Source organism: Puntigrus tetrazona, chromosome 18, assembly GCF_018831695.1.
Source record: "Puntigrus tetrazona isolate hp1 chromosome 18, ASM1883169v1, whole genome shotgun sequence".
NCBI classification, from domain to species: domain Eukaryota; kingdom Metazoa; phylum Chordata; class Actinopteri; order Cypriniformes; family Cyprinidae; genus Puntigrus; species Puntigrus tetrazona.
The window spans coordinates 6,125,518-6,140,491 of NC_056716.1; the positions used below are offsets into that span (position 1 = coordinate 6,125,518).

Here is a 14,974-nt window from a genome sequence, read left to right on the forward strand (position 1 = left end):
TCTAGCATCTGTAAAACTGCGTTTTCCATCTTAAAAATATATCTAAATTACGACCTATGCTTTCAACCTCTAATGCAGAAATATTAATTCATGCGTTTATGACCTCAAGGTTAGATTATTGCAATGCTTTATTGGGTGGTTGTTCTGCAGCAATAAACAAACTTCAGCTAGTCCAAAACGCAGCAGCCAGAGTCCTTACTAGAACTAGGAAGTATGATCATATTAGCCGGTTCTGTCAACACTGCACTGGCTCCTATCAAACATCGAATAGATTTTTAAAATCTTATTAATTACCTATAAAGCCCTGAATGGTTTAGCTCCTCAATACTTGGCGAGCTCTTATCACATTATAGTCCTGCCGTCCGCTGCGTTCTCAAACTCTGGCCATTTGATAATACCTAGAATATCAAAATCAACTGCGGGCGGCAGATCTTTTCCTATCTAGCACCTAAACTCTGGAACAATCTCCTAACTCTGTTCAGGGAAGCAGACACCTCTGCCAGTTTAAATCTAGATTAAAGACACATCTTTTTAACTTAGCCTACACATAACACACCAACACACCTTTTATTATTCAAATCCGTTAAAGGATTTTTAGGCTGCATTACTTAGATTTGCTGGAACCGGGAACACTACTCCTACAATACGATGTACTTGTGACATCGTAAAAAGAATAGCATCTACGCTAATATTAGTCCTGTTTCTTTCTCAATCTGTTTTCACAGTTTGTATCCAGACTAGATGGTGGATCAGCACCCAGAGATTATGTTCATCAGAGACCAGAACACCTAGATGCGCCCGTCGACAGATCACCAGATCCTGATGCACACACACACGCACACGCACACACTAAGTCATTTACACTACCTGGCACAGCTCACGTTTAAAATTGAACTGGAAGTTAAGTGCTGGGCGTCCGGTCAGAGGAGAACTGACCCCAACTGAGTCTGGTTTCTCCCAAGGTTTTTCTCCATTCTGTATGCATGGGGTTTTGTTTCCTTGCTGCTGTCGCCTCTGGCTTGCTTGGTTGGGGACACTTAACTTCTAGTGACTATCGTTGAATTGACTACAGAGACCGTCTCTGCATTTAATAAGAAATTGGTCACTCTCGTCACTATACATCCCTGTCATTATACTGTACAGTGCTTTGATGCAACCTGTGTTTATTAAAAGCGCTATATAAATAAAAATTATTGATTGATTGATTGAAGTTTTGTGCTAGGCCTTGCTGCCATGACTTTACTTCAACCAAAGATCCTTGGATCTCAGCAGATCTCTCTTGGCTCTTTTCACCTTCTTCCTGGGAAGAGACTCCCAATCATCAGGACATCTTTGGAATTCATTACTCTTGAAACCGGAAGAATGCAATACAAGTCCAAAACCATTGAAACCATCAAGACTTTCATTCGAGACAACTTGGAACCCTCACCACAACGAGGCAATGCATGTATTGTACATTTAACTAAACTAAACAGAGGTTAACTGACTTTTCATAGATTAATTCTCTGCTTTTCCTAAAAGGTTTAACATTAAGCATTTGCACTTTCCCCATGTATGAGTGTATTTATGCTTATGTGAGTTAGCACATAAGTTAGGTAAGAAAACTTTTGTGCACAAATTACACAAGTTTCTGGTTCTACCTTGCAAATTAGTCTCATTACAATTTTGACTCTTGCTACATGCCATGAAATGCTGTGGCCAAGAAAAAATCCTTTCTTAAAAGATTGAAACCTCAATGAAAGTTAGCTGAACTAACAGATTCGTTGATGGCAATGTAATTCTGCTACAGTTACTACTACACAGTTACTACTAATAATTGTAATTAATATATTGTGGCGAGAGTCCTGAAGGATCATCATCGTCACCCTGGAATCACACAAGGAGCACATGGCCATGCCTCCAATTGGCTGATCGGTCGCAGCTGCTAGCCATTAGCCGCTGCTTTAAAAAGCAACCACGAGGACGCCACATTCTGAGAGACCATCTCCAAGCATAACAGAGACTGATGCTTCTTTCTTGGTCTTCCTCTCAGAAAGCAATAATCTTTGACCGATCATCCCCACTTCCCCCACGGAAGGACCCCACTGCAGCACAGAAAAGGAAAAAGAAACACCAGAGCACCGAAGTCCGCCCAAGGACATGAACACATCCTGGTGATAGTCGACTTTGCCACCCAGTACCTGGAAGCAGTTCCCCTCCGCACCACCACAGCAAAGAATATAGTGAAGGAACTATTCCTGCTCGAAGCCAAGTCGGAGATCTTGACCAATCAGGGTACCCCCTTCATGTCCGACCTCTGCCGGCTGCTGAAAGTGAAACAGCTCTGCACAACCGTCTACCATCCCCAGACTGACGGGCTGGTCGAGCATTTTAACTAGACATTACAGAAGATGTTATGATGAGTTGTGGCTGAGGACCATCGAGACTTGGACTTAATGCTGCTATATGTACTGTTAGAAATTTGTGAAGAACCCCAAGCTTCCACCGGATTCACCCGTTTGAACTCCTCTTCGGATGGAAGTCTTTGAGCAGAGCAAAAGCGGGAATGAGATGTTGCAGTCAATAGTGCTAATGAGAATGTTTTTAGTTCGACTGGTTGTTGAAGAATGTGTGTCAAACACGCCAAAGTTTGGCTCATATAACCTCGGTTAGGTGACTCCACTTCATTACACGCACCTAGAGGTTAAAAATAGGCATAAAGCGGAAACATCCTCAGGTTAATCTTTTTGTCTGAGCAGACGTCTGTTCCCACTTTTTCAGGGAACAGTCAAGTAACCGAGACGTTCCTTTTCCATAGGTACACTCAATGCTGCACTCAATAGTGCTAATGGAAACAGAGAATACCAACGCCACTGCACTGAAAGTGTCTGGACCTCAAGTGTTGTGTAGTGTGTGTGCACAAACATCAAAAAGGGTCTCAGACATGACCTTGACTCATGGACATGAGAGCCCAGAGTAGCATGGACATCTAGCAAAAAAAAAAATCTAGCAAATGTGTGTGGAGCAGACCATCCTGCTTCATCAAACACCTGCAGCAAAGGGTGCACCTCTTGCTAAAGCCATTGAAAATGCAACCCCCCTGATTGAGTAGGCCCTGACTCCTAGAGGCGAAGTTTGGACACACGGCTCATAGGCTCACCCAATAGCATCCCTCACCCAATGTGACATGGTTTGTCTAGCAGCCAGTGGTTATGGCCCCCATGGCATATAAAGAGCTGCTCCGACTTACGCCACTGGCTAGTGCTGTGGGCGTAAATTTGCAGAGCATGTACTGGTCACAGTAAGTGAAGTTTTTCCTGCTCCAGTGTAGTGAATGGCAGAGGACAGAAGGTTTCTAGAAATACTGGATTTACGGTTGAGAAAGATAATTAGGGTGAGGATGCAAAATAGCTTTGACAAGCCCAGGGGGAAAGTCTAGGCAGGATGGCGAAACTGAGAGAGCCTGCAAATTACCAACTCTCTTCAGAGAAATACTTGGCCATCAGAAAAACCATCTTTAGCATCAGAAGCCTATCCAGAGCTGATTCTAATGTTTCAAAGGGTGCCAGCCAGCCCTCGAAAACAACGGCCAAATCCATGACGGATCATTGCTCTGATAGGCGGCTTTAACCACTTAGCTCCACAGAATGAAGCAGGCAACTAGAGGTGCTTTCCCACGAAACCCATCAATCAGAATATGGCAGGCCCAGAAATGGCTACTGCGTATGTTCTGAGAGTACTAGGTCATGTGCCAGAGGACAATTTTTCTTGCAGAAACTCCAGCACTGAAACAATCTGGCAGTGAACTGGGTCTGCCTGATGTGTCATGCACCAATCTTCAAAAACACGCCATCTGAGGGCATAAGACCTTCTGGTGGAGGGAGCCCTAGCGCTTAGAATAGTCTCTATTACATTGGCTGGAAGGCCAGTATCTCTCAGTTGGTCTCCATCAAGGGCCATACGGTCCAGAGCTTGGATGAAATATTGTCCCCTGTGCCTGAGACAGAAGATCCTCCTGATCGGAATTGCCACAGTGAGCCTTGAAGAGGGTTATTAGATCTGAGAACCATACTCTGGTCGGCCAGCGAGGGCATTATCAATAAGAGGCGCAGGCCCTGTTGACAAACCTTCACCAGGACTCCCGGGAGCAGAGCTATTGGAGGAAATGTGCAAAGTCAGAGAGCAGTAAAGGGTCCACCTCTGCTAAGTAAAATTTCTTCCAGATTAGACTCACTACTTCGGGGTGGAGTTCCCCATGTGTCACAGCTTGTCTGGATAGCATGTCTGCTCCCACATTCATATGCCCAGGAATGTAAATCGCCTGAGGACAGAATCTTGTCCTGTGCCCAAAGCAGAACCTGCTGTGCTAGCTTGTTCAAACCTGCGTGAATGCAGTGTGCCCTGGCGATTTAAGCAGAGACTACCGAGGTGTTGTCCACCCACACTGGGACATCGTAGCCTCTCAACTGCTGGAAGAAATATTTCAGGGCCTGAGAAAGAGTCATCATCTCGAGGCAATCGATGTGCCACACCAGAAGGTGACCTTTCCAGATCTTCTGGGCCGGATGGCTGTCTAAGACCTCTCCCAGCCCATGAGGGAAGCGTCTGTCATTAGCATATTGCGACAACAACACGGATGTAGAGTGGGACCCAAAGTCAGGAACCAAGGTCTGAACCACATAGAAAGGGTAACCCCTGACACGTAACCCCTATTTGCCTTTGGGTGTTGGCCTTGGATGAAATCACCTGGCTCCTGAGCCACAGCTGGAATGGCCTCATGTGTAGAAAGCTCAAGGCTATTTTCATGGATGCAGCTGCCATGAGACCTAGAACTCTCTGAAAGTAATGAACAGTCACTTTCCGACCTAGCTTGATTTCTTTTAGGGTGTTTAGAATGGATTTGGCGCATGCGGGGACAGTTGTACCAGCATTGTGACAGAATGCCATACAACTCCTAGATGCATTGTTCTCTGAGTAGGAGTGAGAATGCTTTTCTTTGTGTTGAGTCTCAGCCCCAGAGATTTGAGATGAGCTAGGATCGCATCCCAATGTGAAAGCGCTAGCTCTTGAGAATGGGTTAGAATTAACCAGTCGTCTATGTAATTGAGAATGCAAATGTTCTGGAGTCGCAGAGGAGCCAGAGCTGCATCCATACATTTCGTATATGTGCGAGGTGACAAGGCTAGGCCAAATAGAGGAACCTGATACTGGTAAGCCTCACCCCAGAATACAACCCCCAGAAACAGTCATCTTGATTGTCAACATCTTGAACTTGTATGTTCTGAGATAGCAGTTCAACCCTCAAAGATCTAGAATTGGGCGCAACCCCCATCCTTCTTTGAAACAAGAAGTATTGACTGTAATAGCCTGACTTTGGCAGAGGGAACACGTTTATTGCCCCTTTTTCCAGCAGAGTCTGCAATTCTTGTGTCAACAGATGTGCTCGATCTATTTTCATGGAAGCCGGAACTACGCTGTTGAAATGCAAAGGATGTGAATTGAATCCTGTAGCCTCTCCCTACATTCCTTAGTACCCAAGAAGTGTCCAAAATAAACAGGGGAACTGGTGTCCTTGTCGTGCTTCAGGGTGAAGCAGGTAGGGCAGTGTTCCAAGGGGAAGGGTCCAGGTAAGGGGCGAGTCCGGCGAGGATGGCAGCTTCTTCCCACGGCTTCTCCTCCGCTTCCTTGAGCGGCAGTCAGAAGGGATCAACTGGCCGGAATCCTGGCCTGTCAGCGGTAAACGTGTGCAGTTGTCACCAGGACTACGGGTGCAATGGCTCGCTTCTCTGGCAGTGTGGGGATTCCCTCCTGGACCCACGAGGACAGCAGCATGGGAAGCGGGGAAGAGACCTCGAGGAGAGTCTCTCGAGGAGAGGTGCGGTCAGCATTTAACTGCGGCGTTGACGAGGCTCGATTCAATTCAGGTGTGCCTCGTCACATGCACACTCAGACCTGTCAATACCACGCCCCTCCTCTCACACACAGTCACCCATTGGGAGCCTGGTGAAGGGTGGCAATTAAAGGACAGGTGATGATGACAATCAAGGGAGAGAGCAGCTGACTTATATATATATATATATATATATATATATATATATATATATATATATATATATATATATATATATATGTATATATGTTTTCTCTCCCAACACACACACACACACACACACACACACACACATGCGGTCATTGAAGACAAAAGACCTGAGAATGTGTGTAATGAAGTTACGTCACCTAACCGATGTTATATGAGCCAAACGTTGCCATTTTGACACACATGCTTCAACAACCAGTCGAACAGAAGACATTCTCATTAGCACTACTGAGTGCAGCATCAAGTAGCTTTTGAAAGGAACTGCTTAATGCTAAATTCTGAAAAAACGCATGAGTGCTAATAATTGGACCTAAAACCCCACATGTAATAATTTAGAACACAGAAAACTTGATAGCTGCTCTGTTAATTCTTCATCATCAGTTAGGAACCTAGGTGTGCTGCTTGACAGCAATCTTTCCTTCGAAAACCATGTTTCCAGCATCTGTAAAACTGCATTTTCCATCTTAAAAATATATCCAAATTACGACCTATGCTTTCAATGTCTAATGCAGAAATGTTAATTCAGGCGTTTATGACCTCTAGGTAAGATTATTGTAATGCTTTATTGCTTGATTATTGCTTTATTGCTTTACACGCTTGATAAACAAACTTCAGCTAGTCCAAAATGCAGCAGCTAGAGTCTTTACTAGAACTAGGAAGTATGACCATATTAGTCCATTTCTGTGAACACTGCACTAGCTCTCTATCAAACAACGAATAGATTTTAAAATCTTGTTAAATACTTATAAAGCCCTGAATGGTTTAGCACCTCAATACTTGAGCAAGCTCTTATCACATTATAGTCCTGCACATCTGCTGCGCTCTCAAAACTCTGGCCATTTGATAATACCTAGAATATCAAAATCGACTGCGGGTGGCAGATCCCTTTCCTATCTAGCACTCAAACTCTGAACTGGCCCCAAATGAGCCTGTTTTCTCCCAAGGTTTTTTTTCTCCATTCTGTATGGATGGGGTTTTGGTTCCTTGCCGCTGTCACCTCTGGCTTGCTTTGTTGGGGACACTTAATTTCTAGTGATTATAGTTAAAATGATTACAGAGACCGTCTCTGCATTTAATAACAAATGTTCAATCTCATCATTATACATCCCTGTCATTGTGTTCTTCTACTTTATACTGTTCAGTGCTTTGATATGATCTGTGTTGTTAAAAGTGCTATATAAATAAAAATTATTGCTTTAATTGATTGATTTGAATAATAAAAGCGTATTAGTGTGTTATGTGTAGGCCAGGTTAAAAGATGTGTCTTTAATCTAGATTTAAACTGACAGAGTGTGTCTGCTTCCCAAAACAGTGTTAGGAAGATTGTTCCAGAGTTTGGCTGCTAGATAGGAAAAAGTCTGCCGCCCATGAGTCAATTTTGATATTCTAGGTATTATCAAACAGCCAGCAGATGTGCAGGACCAAAATGTGATAAGAGCTTGCTCAAGTATTGAGAGCTAAACCATTCAGGGCTTTATAAGTAATTAACAAGATTTTAAAATCTATCCGTTCTTTGATAGGAGTTGAAAGCATAGGTCATAATTTGGATATCTTTTTAAGATGGAAAAACACAGTTTTACAGATGCTGAAAACATGGTTTTCAAAGGAAAGATTGCTGTAAAACAGCACACCAAGGTTCCTAACTGAACCACCCTCTGAGGTCATTGGCTACATTCACACTCATTCCTCCATATTAATTTTGTCTATAAAAGTGCTAATAGTGTATCGGGTTCCTTGCATTTGACATCTGCAGTTAAGCCCAACCTTTGGGATGCTTCTCTTTATTTACAAACTCCTGCTTTTCCATCATGTTCATACAAAAGCAGAAAAGCCTTTTTGCAGATTAATGGGAGACTTGAAGTATCCACTGTTTTTCACGGATGGAGAGGTAACTATTGGAGCACTTTTTCCAATCCGGAGCACAGAGACATTACCTTCATCTAAGTTTACAAAAAAACCTCAGCAGCTGTCATGCTCAAGGTTTGTTACATATTGAACACTGAAAGCTATTATAGAGCATATAATATATTTAATACAACCAGATAAAAAGAAAGACAAATATACATTTCAGCATTTTTTGTATTTTACTCTTAGCAGTATATAGCAGCATATGAATGTTATCGTGCAATGTATGTATGTTAAAAAAGTCTCTCTCTCTCTCTGTCTCTCTCTCTCTCTCTGTATGTATATAATACCAATGCTGTTTTATGTTTTTACAGTGTAAATATAAATGGTTTTCGGATGGCTCAAATAATGATGTTTGCTATTGAGGAGATTAATCAAAGTGAAAGTTTGCTTCCAAATATTACCATTGGCTATCGAATTTATGATAGTTGTGGTTCAAGACTGTCTACCGTAAGTGCAACTATGGCCTTGATGAATGGTCAGGAGTTTGTAGTTAGGGAACAATGCAATGGACAGTCTCCTATACATGCTATCATAGGTGAAACAGAGTCTTCTGCTACAGTGATTCTGTCCAGAACAACAGGACCTTTTAAATTACCTGTGGTAAGGAACAATAACCATAAAATCTTTAAATAATTACTAATAATGTATTTTATTACAGTTTTCTGGGTTGCATTATTATCATTATTGTTGTTGTTTTCAGATAAGTCACTCAGCTTCATGTGAATGCCTCAGTAATAGGAAAGAGTATCCTTCTTTCTTCAGAACTATTGCTAGTGATCTACCACCAGAGCAGAGCCCTTGCATACATAGTTAAGCACTTTGGCTGGTCTTGGGTTGGAGCTGTGAACAGTGACAATGACTATGGAAACAATGGTATGGCCGTATTTCTAAATACAGCCCGGGAAGAGGGGATCTGTGTTGAGTACTCTGTGAAATTCTACCGAACAGAGCCTGATAAACTCCAAAAAGTGGTAGAGACAATAAAAAAAAGCACAGCAAAAGTGATTGTTGCATTTCTTACTACTTCTGAAATGAACAATCTATTTAAGCAGCTAAATATACAAAACATTACTGGCTTCCAAATGATTGGTGTCGAGTCATGGATAACTGCAAAGAGTTTGATTGCTCCAAACAGTTTTCATGTGCTGGGAGGTCACTGGGATTTGCAGTGAGAAAAGTTGATATTGAAGGTTTTTTAGATTATGTTATAAAAGCATTCTGGGACACAGCTTTTCCATGCTTACAAACTGAGACAAATTCCTCTCAATATGCAATAAATTGCAGTGTATATCAAGATCTGCTTGCGCTGAAGAACTACAATGAAGATGTGCCTGAACAAAGATATGCAAGCAATGCCTACAAAGCAGTTTATGCTGTGGCTCATTCTCTACACAGTTTACTCAGAGTGCACAGCAATGAAGGGTTGTGAAAAGACCTGAAAATACAACCACAGCAGGTAATAGCATTTAAAAGAGAGTGGTAGAAAAATAGAAAGTAAGACCAAAAGAATAACAGTGGTTCTTAATCCTGGTCACTGAGGCCCCCAAGCTCTGCACATTTTATTGAGTATGTGTTTTGTATGTGTCTGTATGACACATTAAAAATCAGTTCATGGACCTCTTTTTACTAATGAGCTGATGATCTGAATCAGGTCTGTTAAATAAGGGATACATGCAAAATGTACAGACCGGGAGTAATAACCTCTGGAACAACACCGCTCTGTTTACATGTTTTCACAATAGGTGGTTGAGGCTCTAAAAAGTAAATTTCACTATAAAGATGGGTGATCATGTGTGGTTTGACAGCACTGGTGGCATAGCAGCCCAGTATGAAGTCATAAACTGGCAGCAGGGCTCTGATCGATCAGTACAATTTAAACCAGTGGGATACTATGATGCCTCACTGCCTCCTGACCAGCGCTTTATGCTCAAAACTGAAAACATAATCTGGGTTGGAGGACAGCTGGAGGTATTTTTATTTATCTGGAGGCACTATTTATTGTAGAGATTTTGTTGAAATTGGGACATAAAACAAATAATAAACAAGTAATTATGTGCAATATATATTTATTTTTCTATGTAGAAGCCAAGTTCTGTGTGCAGTGAGAGCTGTCCTCCAGGCACTAGGAAGGCTACACAGAAAGGGAGACCTGTCTGCTGTTATGACTGTATTCCATGTGCAGAAGGAGAAATCAGTAATGAGACAGGTAATCTTCAGCCTATCTCACAGTTTCAGAAAACTAATTATTTCCTTCATTGTTTTTCCTCCATTTATAATTTTGCATGTCTTAACAAACAGTTCACATATAACATAATGTTGCTTTTAACTATAACTATACTAATCAATTTCTATTCCAGATTCAAATAACTGCAAACAGTGTCCAGGGAATACTGGTCTAATGCTGAGAAAAATAAATGTGTCTTAAAGGCTATAGAGTATCTGTCATTCACAGAAGTTATGGGTATAGTTCTAGTCTTTTTCTCACTGTTTGGTGCAGGATTAACTGTGCTAGTAGCCATTCTGTTTTACAGTAAAAAAGACACACCCATAGTAAAAGCCAACAACTCAGAGCTGAGCTTCTTGTTGCTCTTCTCATTGACTCTGTGTTTTCTCTGTTCACTTACTTTCATGTGGTCGGCCCACTGAATGGTCATGTATGTTGCGCCATACAGCATTTGGGATCACTTTTTGTTCTCTGTATCTCCTGTGTTCTAGGCAAAAACAATAGTGGTGTTAATGGCTTTCAAGGCTACTCTTCCAGGAAGTAATGTCATGAAATGGTTTGGTCCTGCGCAACAACGATTCAGTGTTCTTGCCTTTACACTTATACAGGTTTTTATTTGTGTACTTTGGTTAACAATATCTCCTCCTTTTCTAACAAAAACATGAAATATTATCATGAAAAGATAATTCTTGAGTGTAGTCTGGGTTCTCCTATAGGTTTCTGGGCTGTGTTGGGTTATATTGGCCTGTTGTCTTTCTTTTGCTTCATTTTGGCTTTTCTTGCTCTTTTGCCTGATAACTTCAATGAAGCTAAATTCATCACTTTCAGTATGCTCACATTCTGTGCTGTATGGATCACATTTATCCCAGCTTATGCGAGTTCTCCTGGAAAATTCACTGTAGCTGTGGAGATATTTGCCATTTTAGCATCAAGCTTTGGTGTTCTATTTTGCATATTTGCACCAAAATGTTACATTATTCTATTCAAACCTGAAAGAAATACAAAACAGCTTATGATGGGAAAAGTCCTGCCTAAGTCCTATTGACAGATAAAATAGCATATATTTTTACATTTTACATTGGTGTTAGAGTGACATGCTTTAGGGCTGTCACAATTGCTAAAACACATTGCACAATCAAAATTTTAAAAGGCCATTGTCAGTTAGGTAGGGAAATAGGAATGTTACAAACATTAGCATCACATTTTGTGCATGACTGATAAAACTGATGCACACCTAAAATTCAAATGCAACATTTTATTTTAAATTAAACATTTATTTATTTATTTATTTATTTATTTATTGACAGCCATAGTGTACTTTTGACTAAATGCTTTGACACATAAATGACAGGCCACATGGTTTTATTTGTACATACTGTGCATAATGTGCTGAAAAAGGCTATAAAGTAACCCTGAATAAAAGAGGTCCTAAAATCTATTAGATGATTGTCTTTTTATCTTGTGCTATATAACTGCTATTTTATAATTGTATTGATAGAGAAAGCAGACATATTTACTCAAAAGTTAAATAATTATTTATAAAATTAGAATTAAAAATTGGTTTGTAAGAAAATGTTTACAAATTTGTCAGCCATTTACTGGTTGCAAGAAAAAAATTGTGCAGTAAACAATTTTTTAAGAAAAAAATGTGGGATCGAGTCAGAAAACACACATGAGTAAGGGGGAGTACAGGAATATCTTGTAATAATAAAGAGAAGAGAATACACAGACTAATATATACAGATTGACTATAGATTGTCACGTTTCCCGTGGTTTCGCGGGGAAAGACTCGAGACTTCGAAAATAAACTTAAATAGATTTAATTCAAAACTGGCAAAAATATATATACAAAAGGCAGGTAGGCAGAACAAAAAACCACGAAAAGACCTCGGGAAAAAATCATAGAGTAACTTTGTAACTTTGATGATCCGACAACGTGCACACAACACACAGGGCTTAAATACAAAGGAAATTAACTAAATTAACAAGACACAGCTGGAAGACAATTAAACAATTGAACACAATGGGAAGGCAGGGTATTTCGTGGGTAACATTAAAGTCAAACACGAGGAAGAAATAAAATTAATAACAACATGGATCAAGAGACAGAAGAAAGTTCTATCCCAGATCAACAACAAAGGGGTCTCAAGCGCCAACGTGGTGGTGCGACACGCTTAATGACACAGATTACTACCGCTATGAGCTGTAATCAGCCCAAAGATGTAGAAATGAAGCTTGCTGCCTTGAATGAGGCTGTTATGCGGTTTCACGAGGTTCATGACATGTACCACAAAATGTTAGAAGATGAGGATGACCTTGATGCTTCTAAGGGCTATTTAACATCAGTTCTGCGTGAAGTGCAAGATTTACAGCACACAGTATTAAGCTGGCTTGAAGATTTTAAGTCATCAATGGAATCTTCTGATGCATCAAACTTCCAAGAGGACATCCAATGCTGGAGGAAGCTGCTAAATTGCAAATGCCTACTATAGAACAAGTATCTACCCAGTTTCAAGAGCTACAGAATCTAAGACAGAAAGAGAATAAAGAGTTTTCTGTGCTTCTAGCTCAACAGGAAGAACGTCTGCGTGCACGGAGTTTAAACTACAACTTCAGCAAGCAGTATTTGAAATGGATGGACTAAAAGGTTTACTGAAGCTCAAAGACACTGAGATGGAGGAAAATCGACAAAAGGCTGAGTTAAGGACAATAAATAGAGGCTTTTCAACTCCTGTCTCAGGTAATCCATCCTTAAATTTTTGTTCATCACTCTCAGCAGGAAATTACAATTCTTTATGTCAACTACTAGAGCTGACAAGGCAACAATATCAGTCACACATTGATTCCATGCATCTGCCACCTGTTGACATCATCAAGTTTGATGAAGAGAGCTGATCCTATCTTTGGGAATCTCCTTATGCCTGCCATTCAAAATTCTCCGGTGAGAGCTTCAATAAGAAAAGACAAACATTACGCAACAATGTCAGTTATGGATGAATCCATCACATCGCCCAAAACAAAGACTATTTCATGATTTAAATGTCCAAAGTGCACTGAAGGACACTTTCTGAATCAATGCCAAGCCTTCAGAGCTTTATCTGTTCAAGAGCGTTTGGCCTTTGTTCAACGAAAGCTACTTTGCCTAAACTGCTTTATGAAGGGTCACCGCGCTGCTGTCTGTTCTCACAGCTGGGTATGCAAGGTGCCTGGATGTGGGAAAAGGCACAACAGCTGGTTACACTCTGCCACTGTAGCTTCTAACAATGACAAAGAACAATCTACTAACCAAGCAACTGAAGAGGAGCCGGTTGTTGACCCACCACAAGCCATTGAAACACATGCCACCAGAAAATGCATTGACGTCAGTCAAAAGAAGATTGCACTTCCTATCCTGCCTGTTGTGGTTTCAGATAGACACAAACAATTCTCTATGAATGTCTTTGCTTTGCTTGATAGCGGCTCCAATGGGACCTTTGCATCTAAGAAGCTTGTTCATGCTCTTAAATTGGAATCACGCAAAATGAACGTTAAAGTGAACACTATGGAGACCAAAAACCTCAACGTAGTTACCTTAGCAGTTGATCTACAAGTTGAAGATGCTCAACAAAGGAACTCTTTCCTGATGAAAGGAGTGCTCTGTTGGGACCACTTGAACATAAGTCTGGACAGCCTAGTCACACAGCAGGAAGTGTTTCAGTGGTCACATCTGCGGGAAATTGCGGATGAAATCATTTTACCCGATGCTGATCTAGCTAATGAGGTTCACCTGCTGATAGGTCTAGACCAACCAGACATACTTAAACCTTGTGACACATGCTGTGGTGAGTCTGGCGAACCATACGCAATTCTGACTGGCCTGGGATGGACACTCCATGGACCAGTAGCAGATGGCTCTACATCTGTTTCTGCCAACATCATTCGAGCTGACCATTCTCTACAACAAGCTGTTGAAAGATTTTGGAAGTTGGATGACCCAGTGCATGTGAACAATGACTCGCTGTCAGTAGTTAATGAACAAGTTGTGGCCCTATGGAACAAATGAGCAGTCAAAGAGGAAGGTCATTACACACTTCCAATCCCATTAAAAGAACGTCCACCACAACTACCCAATAACTACACAATGGCCAAGCATCGATTAGATCTTCTAGGAAAGAGGCTAAAGAAGAAACCAACTTTGCTTCACATGTATACCGAGGGTATTAGAGACTCTTTGCGGAAAGAATACGCAGAAGAAGTCGTAGACATTATAGGAGAAGATGGCTGCGTGTGGTACCTGCCGCATCATCCAGTTCTGCATGCCAGCCAGGCCATGATTGAGAAGACCCTATTGTCTTCGATTGTACAGCACGGGTACCAAGGTACTTCATTAAATGACCACATCCATCAAGGCCCAGACCTTGCCAATAAGCTGCTAGGAGTCCTTCTCAAGTTTAGACAGGAACCCATTGCTTTAAAATGCAGATATTGAGAGCATGTTCTATCAAGTCCGGGTGCCTTCTGATGAAAGGGATGTTTTTCGTTTCCTATGGTGGGATGATAACAACCCGAACAAACCACCTAAGCATTATCGTATGAAGGGTCATCTGTTTGGAGGTGTCTGGAGTCCTAGTGCTGCCAATTTTGCCTTACAACAAGTTGCTGAAGACAATCGTGGGAAACTTCTCTGATGACGCAGTGGAAACAGTAAAGCGAAATTTCAACGTGGACGATTGTCTTAAGTCAATACCAACAGAGGAGGCTGCCATTAAACTTGCTTCCGAACTCAG

The 14,974-nt window shown here is 41.3% G+C and overlaps 1 pseudogene; it reads left to right on the plus strand.

Moving 5' to 3' along the window:
* The first annotated feature begins 5,628 nt into the window (after positions 1-5,628).
* On the plus strand, positions 5,629-11,253 carry LOC122322973 (annotated as a pseudogene).
* Positions 11,254-14,974: the final 3,721 nt, after the last annotated feature.